Source organism: Mastigoproctus giganteus, chromosome 11 (genome assembly GCF_048544385.1).
Source record: "Mastigoproctus giganteus isolate SK-2022 chromosome 11, ASM4854438v1, whole genome shotgun sequence".
Classification (NCBI taxonomy): domain Eukaryota; kingdom Metazoa; phylum Arthropoda; class Arachnida; order Uropygi; family Thelyphonidae; genus Mastigoproctus; species Mastigoproctus giganteus.
The window spans coordinates 37,537,033-37,551,607 of record NC_143585.1 but is presented as its reverse complement, the minus strand read 5'-3'; the positions used below and the strand labels follow the sequence as shown (position 1 = coordinate 37,551,607).

Genomic DNA, 14,575 nt, shown 5'->3' with positions numbered 1-14,575 from the left:
AATTATAAATTTGAATATCAGAAAAAAGATTCTACAAAAAGAATGAGGTTTTCAACATCAGGGAGTCCTTTTTAATTACAAAATGTACATGTAATCATTCAGAGGCTCTAAGTCTAAGTCCTAACTGACTAAGTCCTTGTGAAAGGACACTCACAAGGAATATGCTACTGATTGACATTTATATTTATATATTATCAATCAGTAACATAATAAATGCTTAAAAAAGCACTGGTGAATGAAAACAGCATTCTGAAGATGGAATTCTGCAGTGAAGAATTTCTGCACATTTAGGTGATATTATTTCTGCTAGTTGACTGCTGCCAGTTAAAAAAAGAAAACAAATGTTTGCATTTAGCCTCAAATCACAAATGAATATAATAATAATAACAACCTACAAATCTATTATGTTCATAACTAAATAATTTGTAGACATTAATACAAAATATTAACACAATATTTTATTTTTTTATTTATTAAAATACTTATTATCACAGCACAAATAATAATATAAGTACAGTACACCCAAAAGTATCAACATCAGTAATACTAGAATATAGTTTATAGCAGATTTTGTGGCATCATGCCACAAAATCTGCTATAAACTATAATAATAATAATAATAAATAAATTTTCTGTTTATACTCCGGGACGACCAAACGGTCAGAGGAGTCCGCATGATAGATTGAATACAAGAAACAGCACTGTATTCAGTAGTCACGGGCTTGAATCCCAGTCACTCAAGGCATGTGTACTTAGGCACCCGCATGCCTGACCACTAGGCTACGGCGGCCTCAAACTGTATGCCACTACTTGCCAGTATGTTCATAAATTTAGATTTTTCATACGGTACAATATTAAAATAAGTGTGATCTTAAAAAGGAATACCAAAAAAAATATGGCATAAGTTATTTTTAAATATTGTTGAATTAACATTCTACTTTTTTTGTCATTGCCAAGACATCCTCAGCAAATTAAGACGTTATTTGTTTAAATTAAAAACAGTAGTATGAAAAGCAAAGTATTGTATTTCCAATCATAAAATATTGTTCAAGAAAATATGTTTGAAACATATTTGCTGGAACAATAATTAATTCTCATTTAATTTGGTGCAATGCACGTGCTCACGTGTGTGTGTATGTGAGTTTTAATGAAAATCATACACATGAAACATATGAAAACCTAACCTAGTAGCATATATGCATTGAAAGCTTTTTTCATTCAAAATAGAAGATACTTGTTGACATTAGAACTGAATTTCTGTTGACAGTAATTTTTTGGAAATACATGTGAAGGAAGGTAGATCATTTCAAAAAACAAAGTAAAAGGGATAAATGAAGAGAAAAAAGTTGGTTCCACGAATTTGGAGTTGGACAGTGAATCGATGCTGACTGACAAACATATGTTCAGAACAGTTTAGAAGAAAGTGAGGAAATTACAGTTGCCAGCTCAAAAGAATGATGCCAATAGAAGTATCTATAGAAAAGGCATGCAACAGAAACCGAACATCTATAAGACAGAATCTCATATTAATTACTCATCTCTCCACTCTGTGGAGAGATGAGTAATTACTTAACTTGACAGCCTGATTTTGAATACAGTAGAAACTTGAGAGGTTTTGGGGAAGCCACCCCAGATGTGAGAGCAATATTCCATGGTGGCAGATTTCAGATTTGTACACAGTGATTAGTCATTTAAAAAAATATATTGCCAAGAGCTAAAAAGAAAACCCAGTTTTGGTGATATATATAGGAAGCAATACATCTTCAAAATCTTAGATGAGCACAGAAACAGTACAACTGTCATATTAGGGCAACCCAAGAACCAACTCAATAGCCCATCTGTAATATGTTCATAAACTGCATGTGTTCTCTGGTAAATTCAATTTGTTTGTTTTTCTAGACAAAAATCCAGAGGTTTGAGGGGGAGGAACCATGCTATCCACATCTGGGACTGACTAACTCAGCCAAAAAAGTGAAAAAACACCCAGAAAAGTTCATGACTGAGGAGGCTTGAGCCAGGGCTTTTTCCACCCAGTGTGGCAAGGATGGTGATTAGCACAGAAGCAGTAGACTTTTTTTTTGTGAGAAATAAGACTGGAATGAGTTTTAGAAGAATTGAAATGAGTGCCAGATCAAGGTATTTTCACACCCCAGGCAGAAAGATTTTTCAACACCTCCTTTCCTAAGGATATATGTATATATTTGTATATATATTTTTTTTCATGATTTTTAAAATTTTGCACCCCTTACAGAATGGCACCCTGAATAAGAGCCCTGCTAGCCTGTGCCTTAATCCAGCACTGATTGAAGTTAACTAAATTTTCTTCACCCCACTGATGAGTTAGCTGGAGATCGGAATTTAAGAAATTAGCATTAGTTGAGGCATATGATGTAAGAAAGCAAACTTATGGAGTATCAGCCAAAAAAAAAAAAAAAAAAGTCCTTCCCATTTCACCCATTCGGTCACTCCAAATTTTTGTCTAGTTCTGCCTTAAATTTATTTAAGGCAGAACTATCAAGTTCTACAAAAACAGATGGAAGTCTGTTCCAGCAATAAACTACCCACTGGCTAAAGGCAAACTTCTGCACATCTATTCTACAACTGTCTTTCCTCAATTTGAATCCATGCCCTCTCAGGTTCTTAATCTGAGCAAGGGGAAGTATCCCATCAACATTGAGCCTGTTCAAACCATTCAAGGCCTTATACACCTCAATCAGATCACCTCACAGTCTCCAGATGCTGCAACTTGCAGACCTTAAGCCTATCTTGGTAAGAGCACCTCTTTGTTCCTCTCACCAATCTTGTTGCCTTTCTTTGTACTCGTTCTAGCAACTCTACATTTTTCTTAAAATGAAGCCTCCAGACCTGTATGCAGTACTCAAGGTGGTGTGGCCTGACCAGTGTTGAATCCAGAGCGTTTGCACCGGAAGTGGGGAGAATGTAAATTTCGAGGGTACATGAACCTGGGGGGAAGAATGCAAACTTCGGGGAGTACATGTAGTATATTTTTTATTATTATTTAATATTTGCAACATATGTATATGTTACAAACAAATCTGCATACAGTAATACCCCGACTTACGCTACCCCGACTTACGCGAACTCGGAGTTACGCGGTTCTTGATTTTTTCGTTTGGCAAAGCTGCCGCCCACTATCTTCAAGGTCGTTTTTCATATGTTATCGATATACGGTGCGACGGCGGAGAATGAGAGCGAAAGATGAACAAAATTCAACTTTGCTGATTTTATGTTTTTTATATCAGTGAAGGGAAAAACACATTTCACCATAATAACGTAAAAACCAACACAATTCCAGCTATCGGTATAATCGCAAATGCAATTAGATCGAGTTTACTACCAGTTTATAACAGATTTCACTAGCAGAAACGCAACTGGATTTTTATGGTAGTAACACCTAGAAATGTGGGGTGTTAATAGTGTATCTCTGCCTTTATGGTGTTGTTTATTCAGTTGCTACATGCGCGCAGCTTTGTTTATGGGTATCAAGCGTGCCTCCTCGTTTTGTAATTGCGCTTTATTCCCTAAAAATTAGTAAAATACTTAATTAAAAGGTGTGAAAAGGAAGCGTACTGGTGAAGACACTGCAGATTCAGAGAGAAAAAGAAAAGCAATTATCGATAAACAGAGGCGGACTGGGTCAAAAATTCTTACCCGGGAAAATTTATAGTGGCCTCATACTATGGTTTATGGCCAAAATCACACTGGCCCACCGGGGTTACACTGGCCCTTATGGCCAGTCCGCCTCTGTCGATAGAGAAAAAATATGAAATTGTGAAACGCTTTGAGCGAAATGAAAGACCATGTGATATTGCATGTGCTACAGGCCTAAATGAAGCAACGGCGAAAAGCACATGACAGGTTGAAAATTGAAAAGAGCTCAATTGTAAAGGGCTTAAAAATTTTAGAAAACATAGACTCCAACGAAGAACGCGTTATAGCTACAAAGCAAGGAATAAAAAAAATTATTAGCTTGCTACGAAGAAATTCTGCGTGAAAAAAAGAAGGCGCTGTGTCGTCAGACGAATTTGTTAGATTTTATGAAGCCATCGACATCGAAATAACTTTTTAACGTAAGTCATTTGTTTTTTTAATACATATTTTGTATTAATATGTATACAGAACTGCAATTTTATTAATATTTTTCTTCTAAACTGGTGTTTTTGTTAGTCCTTGGTCCCAATTGAGCAAAATTTATATGTATTTATATGCAAAGTTGTACCCCGACTTACGCGAATTCGACTTACGCGATTTTCGTCGGACCCACCTATCGCGTAACTTCGGGGTATTACTGTATTTATATATATGCATAATATAAATTTATGCATAAATATAAATATACAGATTATGCATATTTATGAATGTTATAATAAGAATATGAGAAAACAAAAGAAAATATTTATTATTTAACATCTAAATACTAATAGTCAGTTCACAAAAACCACATTACTGACAATAGTCACAGTTTAATAATATTGAAATCACCGATTAAAATTTGCAAAAAAAAAAATATATATATACAAATTATAATCAAACATGCAAGTACTGTATTGTAATAATCTTATTCTTCTTTGCATGTGTATCAGTCACTTCATTTATTAATTTTTCCGATAACTCATTTTGGGCTGAAATCTTATTTATCTTCATGCAATCTTTCAATATTACAGCACAGATGCATATATAACAAAAAGTATATAAAATGTATTGTGTATAGGCTGAGACCAAACTGTCTTGTTTGTGGTATACAAAGGAAGAATTAGCCACAAGTAGTAGTAGCAGTGGCATTTGATGCAAGAAAGCAAGTGTATGAGCTTATGCAGCATCAGCCAAAAAAAAAAAAAAAAAAAAAATCACACCATTCCCTCCAAATGCCTGTCCAGTTCCTCCTTAAATTTATTCAACCTATCAACTTCCACAATGACAGACGGAAGTTTGTTCCAGCAATTAACCACCCGCTGGCTAAAGGCAAATTTCCGCACATCTAATCTACATCTGTCTTTTCTTAATTTGAATTTATGCCCCCTTAGGTTCGTAATCTGAACAAGTGGAAGGATCCCATCAGAATTCAGCGTGCTCAACCCAGTCAAGGCCTTGATGGCCATCAAGTAGACCCTTGATGTGAAAAAACAAATAAAGGGAATGTGAAAACCATAAAGCGAAACTGCTGACGATGAATTAGTGGTTACAGTAGACTCCCCTAACAGCTGCAAGACACTATAATTACAATAGTATCTGTCAGGGTACCAATTCAGGTGAACCTATTTGCAGCCTGCAATCTTGTTTGCGATATACAAACAAAGAATTAGTCGCATAGACTGTTTGTGTGAAACACTATCAAGAGATGGTTCGTGTGAAAATAAAGAGAACCCGAAAGCTATAAAACGAAAATGCGGAAAATTGAAATAGTAGCCTTTAGTTACAATTTGTGCAGCCAGAAATATTGCCCATTTAATTATTTTGAAAATTTCATGTCTTTTGAATTTTAGTGATTTCTTTTCGCCGTGTACCACCTAACAAGTACCATATTAGTTGATGTCATTTTTCGAGTTGCATTTATTTGACATAAATTTATTAAATTCGTGTTTTATAAAATAAAAATTACTATTTTACACCGGGGGTGAAAGTTACCCCCAGTCACCCACCTGGATTCAACACTAGGCCTGACCATTGCATTATACAAAGGGATAATCACTTCCTTGTCTCTGCTAGAAAAATTCCTATATATCATTGACAAAACTCCATGACCTGCTCTGGCAACCTGTCAGCATTGCTCAGAGAACTTCATTATCGAACTGCACAGTTACCCTGAGGTCTTTTTCATTCTCCATCTCCCTGAGTGTAGTACCATGGAGTTGGTACAGTTCTCTTGGGTTACTGCTACCCACATGCAGTACTTTGCATTTGTCAATGTTAAACTTCAGTTGCCACTTCTCAGCACATATGCCTAGCTTTTCTAGATCCTGTTGCAGTAGCATATTGTCTTTGTTGTCATTAACAACCCTGCCAACCGTTGTATCATCTGCAAACTTGGACATTACGCCTGATATATCTTCATCGATATCATTGATAAATACACAAAACAATGAGCCAGCACCAAACCCTGGGGAATTCCACTAAAAACATTAGTCCATGTAGAGCGCTGTCCATTTATTACCATTCTCTGGCTTCTCCCACTCAACTATCCCTTTATCCATTGCAGCAACTTGCCCTTAATGCCTACCGCTCCAATTTGTACAGCAGTCTTCAATGTGCAACAGTATCAAAAGCTTTCCTGAAATCCAAGTATATGATATCAAAATCATTTTTTGGATCCAGTTCCTTTGTGACCACATCATAGTATCCAATCAAATTGTTTGTTTGTTTGTTTGTTATTTGGTTTTTAGGAGCATTAGCAACTAAGGCCATATTGCTCCGGGATATGCGGTGGTCATTCCCTGACCTTTCCGCATCCTCCGTATTTGGTGGTGACGGGCTCGAACTCCGGTCTAATCAAGAAGCGTGTGCTATGCACTGCTGCTCTTTCCCACCTGGCTATGGAGGCGCCCCAATCAAATTGGTCAGACAAGATTTCCCATTCCGTGTTGTGTCCAAACCCATGCTGTGTGCTTCCTTCAAAATTTCTGATGGAATAATCACTACTTTCCAAAAGATTGCATCCTTCAAATCTGAAAGAGGTGTTATTGCACCCTATCAATTCTTTGAATCACTTCTTGTGATGCTGATGTATGACCAATTCTAGGCTGAGGAGTTATCTAGTTTTTGTCTAAACACATTACAATATTTAATATGATTCTTCTCAAACAGAGGTATTGAGACATTTTTCTGTTTCTGATATTCTCTGAGAGCTGCATTAACACTATCATCAATCTTGTAATGAAGTTTAATTAAAAATGCTTTACCGTTTAGGAAAAATTTTAAACAAACTTGATTGGACTTGGTTACTTAAGTTAGGCCTGCAGCTTCAAGCTTTGATGATGAAGAATAAAAAAAACAACGTGCAAACACTCCAATTTTCTGATTCCAGTCATTCCTTTTTTATAACAAACACAAAAGCAAACTTACTGAAGTGAATAATGACAGCATAGTGGCCAAATTTCAATCAAATTTTTTTATTGTTTAAAAAACTTGCACATATATTGATCACAATGCAAAAAATATTTTTCGACATGACTTGCTGTATTTGAATCACTAATTTTTAAAGTGCGAAAGGACTTTATAATCATCCTGTATATAGTGATTTTACCATATACAGGTTTCTGAAACAGAAGAAGTCACCCACATTTGCTCCTGTTTACAGCAGTGGCACACAAACTGTGCTCTGTGGAGGTTTGCAAAAAGGTAGACTTTCTGCTCATTATGTGTGCTACAAATGAGTTACATAGCAAAGAAAGATACAAGCTTATCCATTACACTAATTCTGAGAGGTAATTGGGACCTTTTTTTTTTTTTTGTTGTTGTTGTTCAAGATTTTCTGGAAACCAAGATATAAGTGATCACATCTGATTGTTTATATCTTGGTTTCACAAAATGTTTGAGAAATTTCAGACACATTCAGATAAATTTTAAATACCATTTTTTGTTTTTTTTTTAAATCTGCATACTTGGAAACACAGAAGGACAAATTTTGAAGATGAGTTAAAAACATTTTTGTTTTTGTTTATTAGAACAATAAAACAAAATGATACTTTAATTTTCTGGCTCACTAGATAAATCCAGGAATCAAAAGGAATCTGCAGCCAAAAAAGTTTGCATGCAAACCAGTCCATACATTTATATAAGTAGCACAATTTGTGCCAATACATATATCCAGATGTAAACAGTCTAAATTACATGTACTGGAATACAAAAATTGACATTAAAATTAAATTTAAAAAAAAATACAGCACTTTGCAATTTAATTGACATTAAATTGCAAAGGACTGTATAATCAAACAGAAAAAGAACTTCAAAGCAAACATTTCATACTATTTTCAATAGTCAAATATTGATGATAAAAGCATATTGGAGCTTAACAACACCTGTTTTCAGTAACAAAAATTTCCATTGTTTTACAGCTGCAATAGTATAGCCCTCAAGTCATTTTCCTTCTGTAAACAATTATATTTAAACTATTTTATTTAAGCAATTTAGTTGATTTATACATTTTTTTTTTTTTTTAATGGTGGAGGGCACATACTGATAAGAAATTTAAAACTTCTTTTAAAAATATTCTTTTCTAAATAAGTGCAACTTTCAGTACCTTTCATAGATTATGAAAGCAATGCAAGGATCATTAAAGTTGTTGTGCACTTAATAGTTTTTGAACAAAAATGGTTAAATTAAAAAAAAGGGGGTTAATTAATATACACGCCCACTCACATAGTTTATTGTATACAGGATCGCATTTATAAATTTTCTGTTATAAATTTTAAATAAATGTATTAATTTTATATTTCCATTATAAAGTTATATTCCATCCAAGACAAAATATCCATGTACATGCCACAACAAAAAGAATCTAGAAAAAAATAAAAATCTTATCTTCGAGTGATGATGCTAATGCGCTAATTTGAGACTTTTTTTTTATGTTAATTCAAGCATTCCCTGGGGCCCCAAAATGGTAGGAAAGATAGTGTTTACCTCATAAACAGAAATTAAACACAAATTTTTAAAATACTGCATAATATACTGCTCCATCAATTCATTTAGAGAAAATGAACTTTCTGATATCCTGATGCCTTCCATCACGGCAGAGTTCACACATTTCTTTTAGTTGCATTTTATGACATGCAGAGGATACAGTCAGATGGCTTTTGTACGGGCAGCGATTTTTATCTTTACTGATGACAGATATGTGGTAATTGCAAAGTTCTGTTTTTGTGAGCATACACCAAAGCAAATAGAGTACCACCTGTATTGATCAAAAAATTTTCACAATTCAGGAATAATGAATAACAAAACTTCATGAATATGCTATACTATAATTGCATGCATAAAAAATAAAAGAAAAAGTAAAATATACATAGTACAACTGTTCGATTTGAACTTACCACTGGCAAAAATTCTTCATAAACTCTTCTGAGTACTTCGAAGAACCACTGCATCATATCACACAACCAGAAAGTGATCTGGTATGGCTTAATAAAAAAAATAATAATAAATTTAAGTGAAGTTATATATTTGAAGCTCATATAGTTTTAATGATATATTATTATTACTGCAACTAATATGCCCAATTCCCCATACCAGCATTAGGTGAGAGAGAGAAGATTAAGGGATTATTAATTCTGCTATAGATATATCTAATTATATAATGTCTAAGGCCTCCATAGTCAAGCGATCAGAACAGGAGTGCAATAACACATGCTCTGTAAGTAGAGGGTTCGAGCGTCTACTGCTAAATATGGTCGATCTGCAAACCTACACTGGACCAGCATGGCAGATTATGGTACATTTCCCTCAACATGACTTGTTGAGGAGGGCTGCAGTGGACTGACAATGGCTGCATATTTATTTATATATAATATCTAATAAATTAATTAATATCTAATTATTAGAATATATAGTCATAAATCTGTTAACATATTTTAAAAAATTAAATTTAATTAGTAATAATTCAAATAGATGGATTATCATAATATAAAGCTATTATGAGAATATAAAACTGATAAGCCTAAATTGGCACATTATTATCATCAGCCATATGGTGCAAGGAAGCCTGAGGATTATGCTGCACCAGCCAAAAAAAAAAAAAAAAAAAAAATTCTGAATTACCTTGAGTGACAGAGAGAGAGAAAACAAGGGTCAGAAGTAGAAAGGAATCACCAAAAAAGAGAAGAATGATGATATCCAGCTCAGGACCCTGGGTGTGCCAAGCCCATACTCACATATTTGCAGCAGGTGCCAAATTCATAAATGCAATAGGTGCCAAGTTCATAACAGGTTTAACCAGATACAGATCTGTGTCACTAATGCAGAATGTCCTACAATTTAAAGACTGTACTGTAAAGAAGAGGCAATAATCTGCTTTATTTGTTTTAAAATACTTAGGACTTCCTTCATAGTGTCCCAATGAACTTTAAATGAGTTGTTTAATGGATATGATATTACTTCAATGTTTTAATCTGTAGTAATTATGAAATTTAAGTAATAAATTTTAATTCACAATGTGGGTAGTATTACTCTGATGTGTGGGATAATGTTTTTACTTTGCTTTAATTTTTGGCCTAGAAAAGGTAAGACGAAAACTAAAAAAAAATCACTTCAAATGGTTTTGTAAATGGATGGGTTACACAGAGAGACATTTTGTCAAAACTGGCAAACTATGCCAAACTGGATGACTCCAATCTGAAGATAAAGTGATCATGATCAATATAGCACATCTGGTGCAATCTCCCAACTTCATTCCTTCAAAGCATATTTGGCTCTTGAGAGATGTACTGCTACCCTCCAAATACCTCTAGTCTATTGCAAGAGCTTAGTATTAAGATGGCTGAATGATGTTCTCTTAGAGGTGCTCTGACCAATGGGCATCTTTACTACCTGGACTTCTCGATAGCCTTGTTATCAGCATAGAACAAAACTGTTATATTAGAGAGATCATGCCCCCTAATGACCACCAATTGACATTCCAACTCAGGAGCAAGTTGCATGGTTCCCTCCCAATAATTACAATCCCTCCCAAACCCTGTAAAATAGGCAAATTGACCACAGAATACATGCAATTTGCAAACATAATATATGAATGCTAATGGCCTAAGCTACCTTGATGCTTAATCCCAAACATGCTGCTAAAAATTCCCTTGCAGACCTATGTCAGTGGGCAGGCCACAATACACATCACCGATTTCTATCATCCAACATAATATGTGATGAACTATCATTACTGCTAGTTAAACCTATACATCAATATTTGCAACAGGTTGAATCTGTTAATTGACTGCAGATTTAACCAAATACAGATCTATGTCACTAATGCAGAATGTTCTACAATTTAAAGAAAGACTGTACTGTAAAGAAGAGGCAATAATCTGCTTTATTTGTTTTAAAATGCTTAGGACTTCCTTTATAGTGTCCCAATGAACTTTAAATGAGTTGTTTAATGCTAGTCAATTGTAAAGCACATTGCTAACATACATACATTACAGGAAGAAGTTCTGCCTTTCTTAATTTGCTGTGAAAACAGTAAATGAGAAATCAGAATTGTGGAATTTCATTTGCAAGTTAATCTAATAATAATCAGAATGTTAATCTAGTCAGAATGCAAACACTTACTTGTGGTTGAATCTTTTATAAGAGCCTTGTGAAAATTTACAGTGACTGCCTCGAAGATAAACTGTAACGACTGCCAATGGAAGCGCTGGAGTGCAAGTGACTGCTTGCAGCATCTGGAGTTATGTAAACTGGATTCTGTGAACAGCCAATCATACTTCAGCTTGTTAAACAGGATACACACATTGACACTTGGACAGCGTGTTGTTGATTTTTGAATGGTGTAACTGACAAGAATACCAGATGGAGTTGTGTGTACAAATAGTCCAACAAAAAAAAAAAAAAAAATCCTATAATATTTATTCAGTTGTTTCACAAGGTATTTTAACTGTGTGTATGCAAGTTTCTTCTGGCTCTACAATATGTAGTTTTTCTTAAGTTATCGCTGCTGAAAAATTAAACTATGATGAATATGCTTTCCACACATAGTTAAATTATACACAAATTATATTACATCTGAAGCAAAGCATGCAGATGCTTTGCTTTAGATATAATACTGCATTGGAACAGATAAATGAGCTGTTTATTACTCTTTCTCATAAGGGTTGTCATATGATATGAAGCTGTTTGTTACTCTTACTCTTATGGAGCGGTTCTCAATGGGGGGGCATGCCGTATTTCTGAGAGGTCACAGGTAAAAATCGTAAAATTGGGAGCCATGGAAATTGTTAAGTGGGCCACAAAAAGTTCATTTCTAAAATAAAATTATTACTAATATAAAAAAGAAGTTAGTGAGATCTGCAAGGATCTCACTAAACTAAGGGACTAATATTATTGTAATATTTTTTGTTAGGAGCATAATTGTATGTTGTGAATAGACAAAATATTATATGAGTAAAAATTCTATTATTATTAACAATTCTTATATTATAAACAAATAATACATGTTATAAATAAAAGTGCAGCTGATAAAGTATATATTATAAATATTACATTTATTATTATTAAACAATATGGGTGGGCCACAGGGGTGAATGAAACTCAGAGGAAGGCCACGAGCAAAAAAAAAGTTGAGAACCACTGCTTTATAGAACAAAGCTGATTTAAGGAATCTAAGTTATCTTGGAACTAGACTTCACCTGTCATATGCACTGCTAAAGGATGTGTGTGTGTGGGTATGTTAAGCACCAGAGCAACTAAGGCTATAAGGTATCAGTATTTTTTAAATCAAAAAAATTTTGTAGTCAATTTACCATTTTAGTGGACGAAAAACCATGCAAGCCTTGCCTGATACCAACTAACTTAGCCACCATGCTGTGAAAAAAAAAAAATGAAGCACATAAAAATTCTTGGCATCATTGATGGAATTGAAACTCAGCCCTTTTCTACCCAATGTGGGGAGGATGGTGATTATATTCACTGAGCTACCATCAAGGGAATGAAATATAAATAATTTTCTTTTTAGTTCTTTTCAAATGCTGGGATGACTGCTGCTTGGTTTCAGAATCATTTCATCCTCAATTACAATACATTTAAAAAATGTCTCGCCATTAATTGCAAATTCAAATAAATCAGAAGGGACTTGCTGTTGGTGTTCACATTGTTCCTCTATTAAGAGCCATCATGATATGATCCATCAGAGATAAAAGTTTCTTTATCAATTTTGCAAATGGTTAATCTTTGGTCATTTCGTGCCAAAGTTTGAACTTAAACACAATTTCATTATTTGTTAAAGTTGAGGCTGTCCAGATAGATCACTTTTGACAGATTCCATATGTTTCACTTGTGGGTTTTTGATTCTGAAGCAAAATTTTACACATGCTTGTTGTTCCGTGCACATTCTGATATTTTGAAATACAAGATGTAAAAACCGGTCTTTGTTATTGGCTGAACAACATAGGGATAAGCATGAGATATTATCTATATATGTTATGTATTGTAGCAGCATTTTCTGTTGTTTCAACTACAAACAACGATGCTAATCTGGATTCTTTTTTTTGAACAGACCTCAAACATTTACACTACTGAAATGTTCCCTTAAAAGTAGTCTCTTTGAGACTGAATTTCCACTTACTGAAGCACCAGTGGAACATTATTTCATGACAATGAAATAATGTTCCACTGGTGAAATAATGTTCTTCAATGAAATAATGTTCCACTATCAACAGCATCACCAAATGCTATTTGTAATTTTTCAAGTTTTTCTGAAACCATTTCCTGAGTTTTACTTGTAATAAACATTGTTTTCTAGAATCAGCCACATGCCAAATTTTCAATATACCAGTGTTGCAACTTGCAACTTTTCACAATGCTATAATAAATACATCGTTCTCAGAACATTTATCAATAAACGCACTCTTGTATCCTGGTAGCCAACCTGTTAAGAGATTTAGATTATACAAAAACAGTAAACAAATAAATTGGTCAAAAATAAAAATAAAATAAAATATTGAAAAAACTACAATACCCTTACCGCAACATGGTGAGATCCTGATAAAATGGTATAACATTCACTCATCATCTGGAACAGGGAGCGGCTGAAGTCTGGAAACTTAAACAAATTAATGAATAAAATAAATAAATAAACAGAGAGAAAATTTTATAAATAAATCCTGGTAAAAATTCATCCCCAGTAATAATTGCTGCAGATTAATTCAAAATTTGCACTCAAAATGAATATACTAAGTCCTCTCACTTTGGTAACCATATGCATTTCTTACAAAACCACATCGATTGCAACAATGTCATCAACACAAAACAGTAGTTATCAGATTACCCTCATCCATAAAGTGGCAAAACTATAAATTTGGGCTCCTGGGCAGAATTCCTACCACCCCCATATGATCTACAACCATATCAAAGTAGTTGTCAGGCTGAAAACTCCTCAGCTCCAGAACTGGATGCTTTCAATGCTAAGAAAAGGAAAACTATCTTAATCAATGTTTATTGTTGTTGCAAAAAAATAAAAAACAAAACAAACTCAGAAGACTTGCATTCAAATGGGTGAATCTTATTCAAGTGCACAAAGGACTGTTAAAAAGTTAAAATGCCATCCCTATCACATCCATTTAATGCGTGTATTTTAAGGAACTCTGACAAAGAAAAAATGCATTATGGTTGGTTTCGCAGCTTTATTAATTCGAATGGAATTGGCAGTTTGGACAGTGTTTTCCTCAGTGATGAAACTTGGTTCCATTTGACTGTTTACGTCAATACTCAAAACAGCCTTATAAAGAGTAGTGAAAATCCTCATTTTTCATGAAGTGCTTTCACCTCAAAGAATTAGGATGTGGTATGCCATTTCATGTCACAAAGTGATTGAGCCTCTCTTCTTCAAGAACACATTTGGCAGAAAACATACAGAGAT

The 14,575-nt window shown here is 34.1% G+C and overlaps 1 long non-coding RNA gene across 1 annotated transcript; it reads right to left on the bottom strand.

Annotated features, from left to right (window-relative positions):
- Nucleotides 1-209: 209 nt before the first annotated feature.
- Nucleotides 210-13,754, bottom strand: LOC150077917 (uncharacterized). Its single transcript, XR_016547632.1, has 3 exons — nucleotides 13,682-13,754; nucleotides 9,048-9,134; nucleotides 210-317 (listed from the first exon to the last, which is right to left on the bottom strand). It is a non-coding gene; the product is annotated as an uncharacterized LOC150077917 (long non-coding RNA).
- Nucleotides 13,755-14,575: the final 821 nt, after the last annotated feature.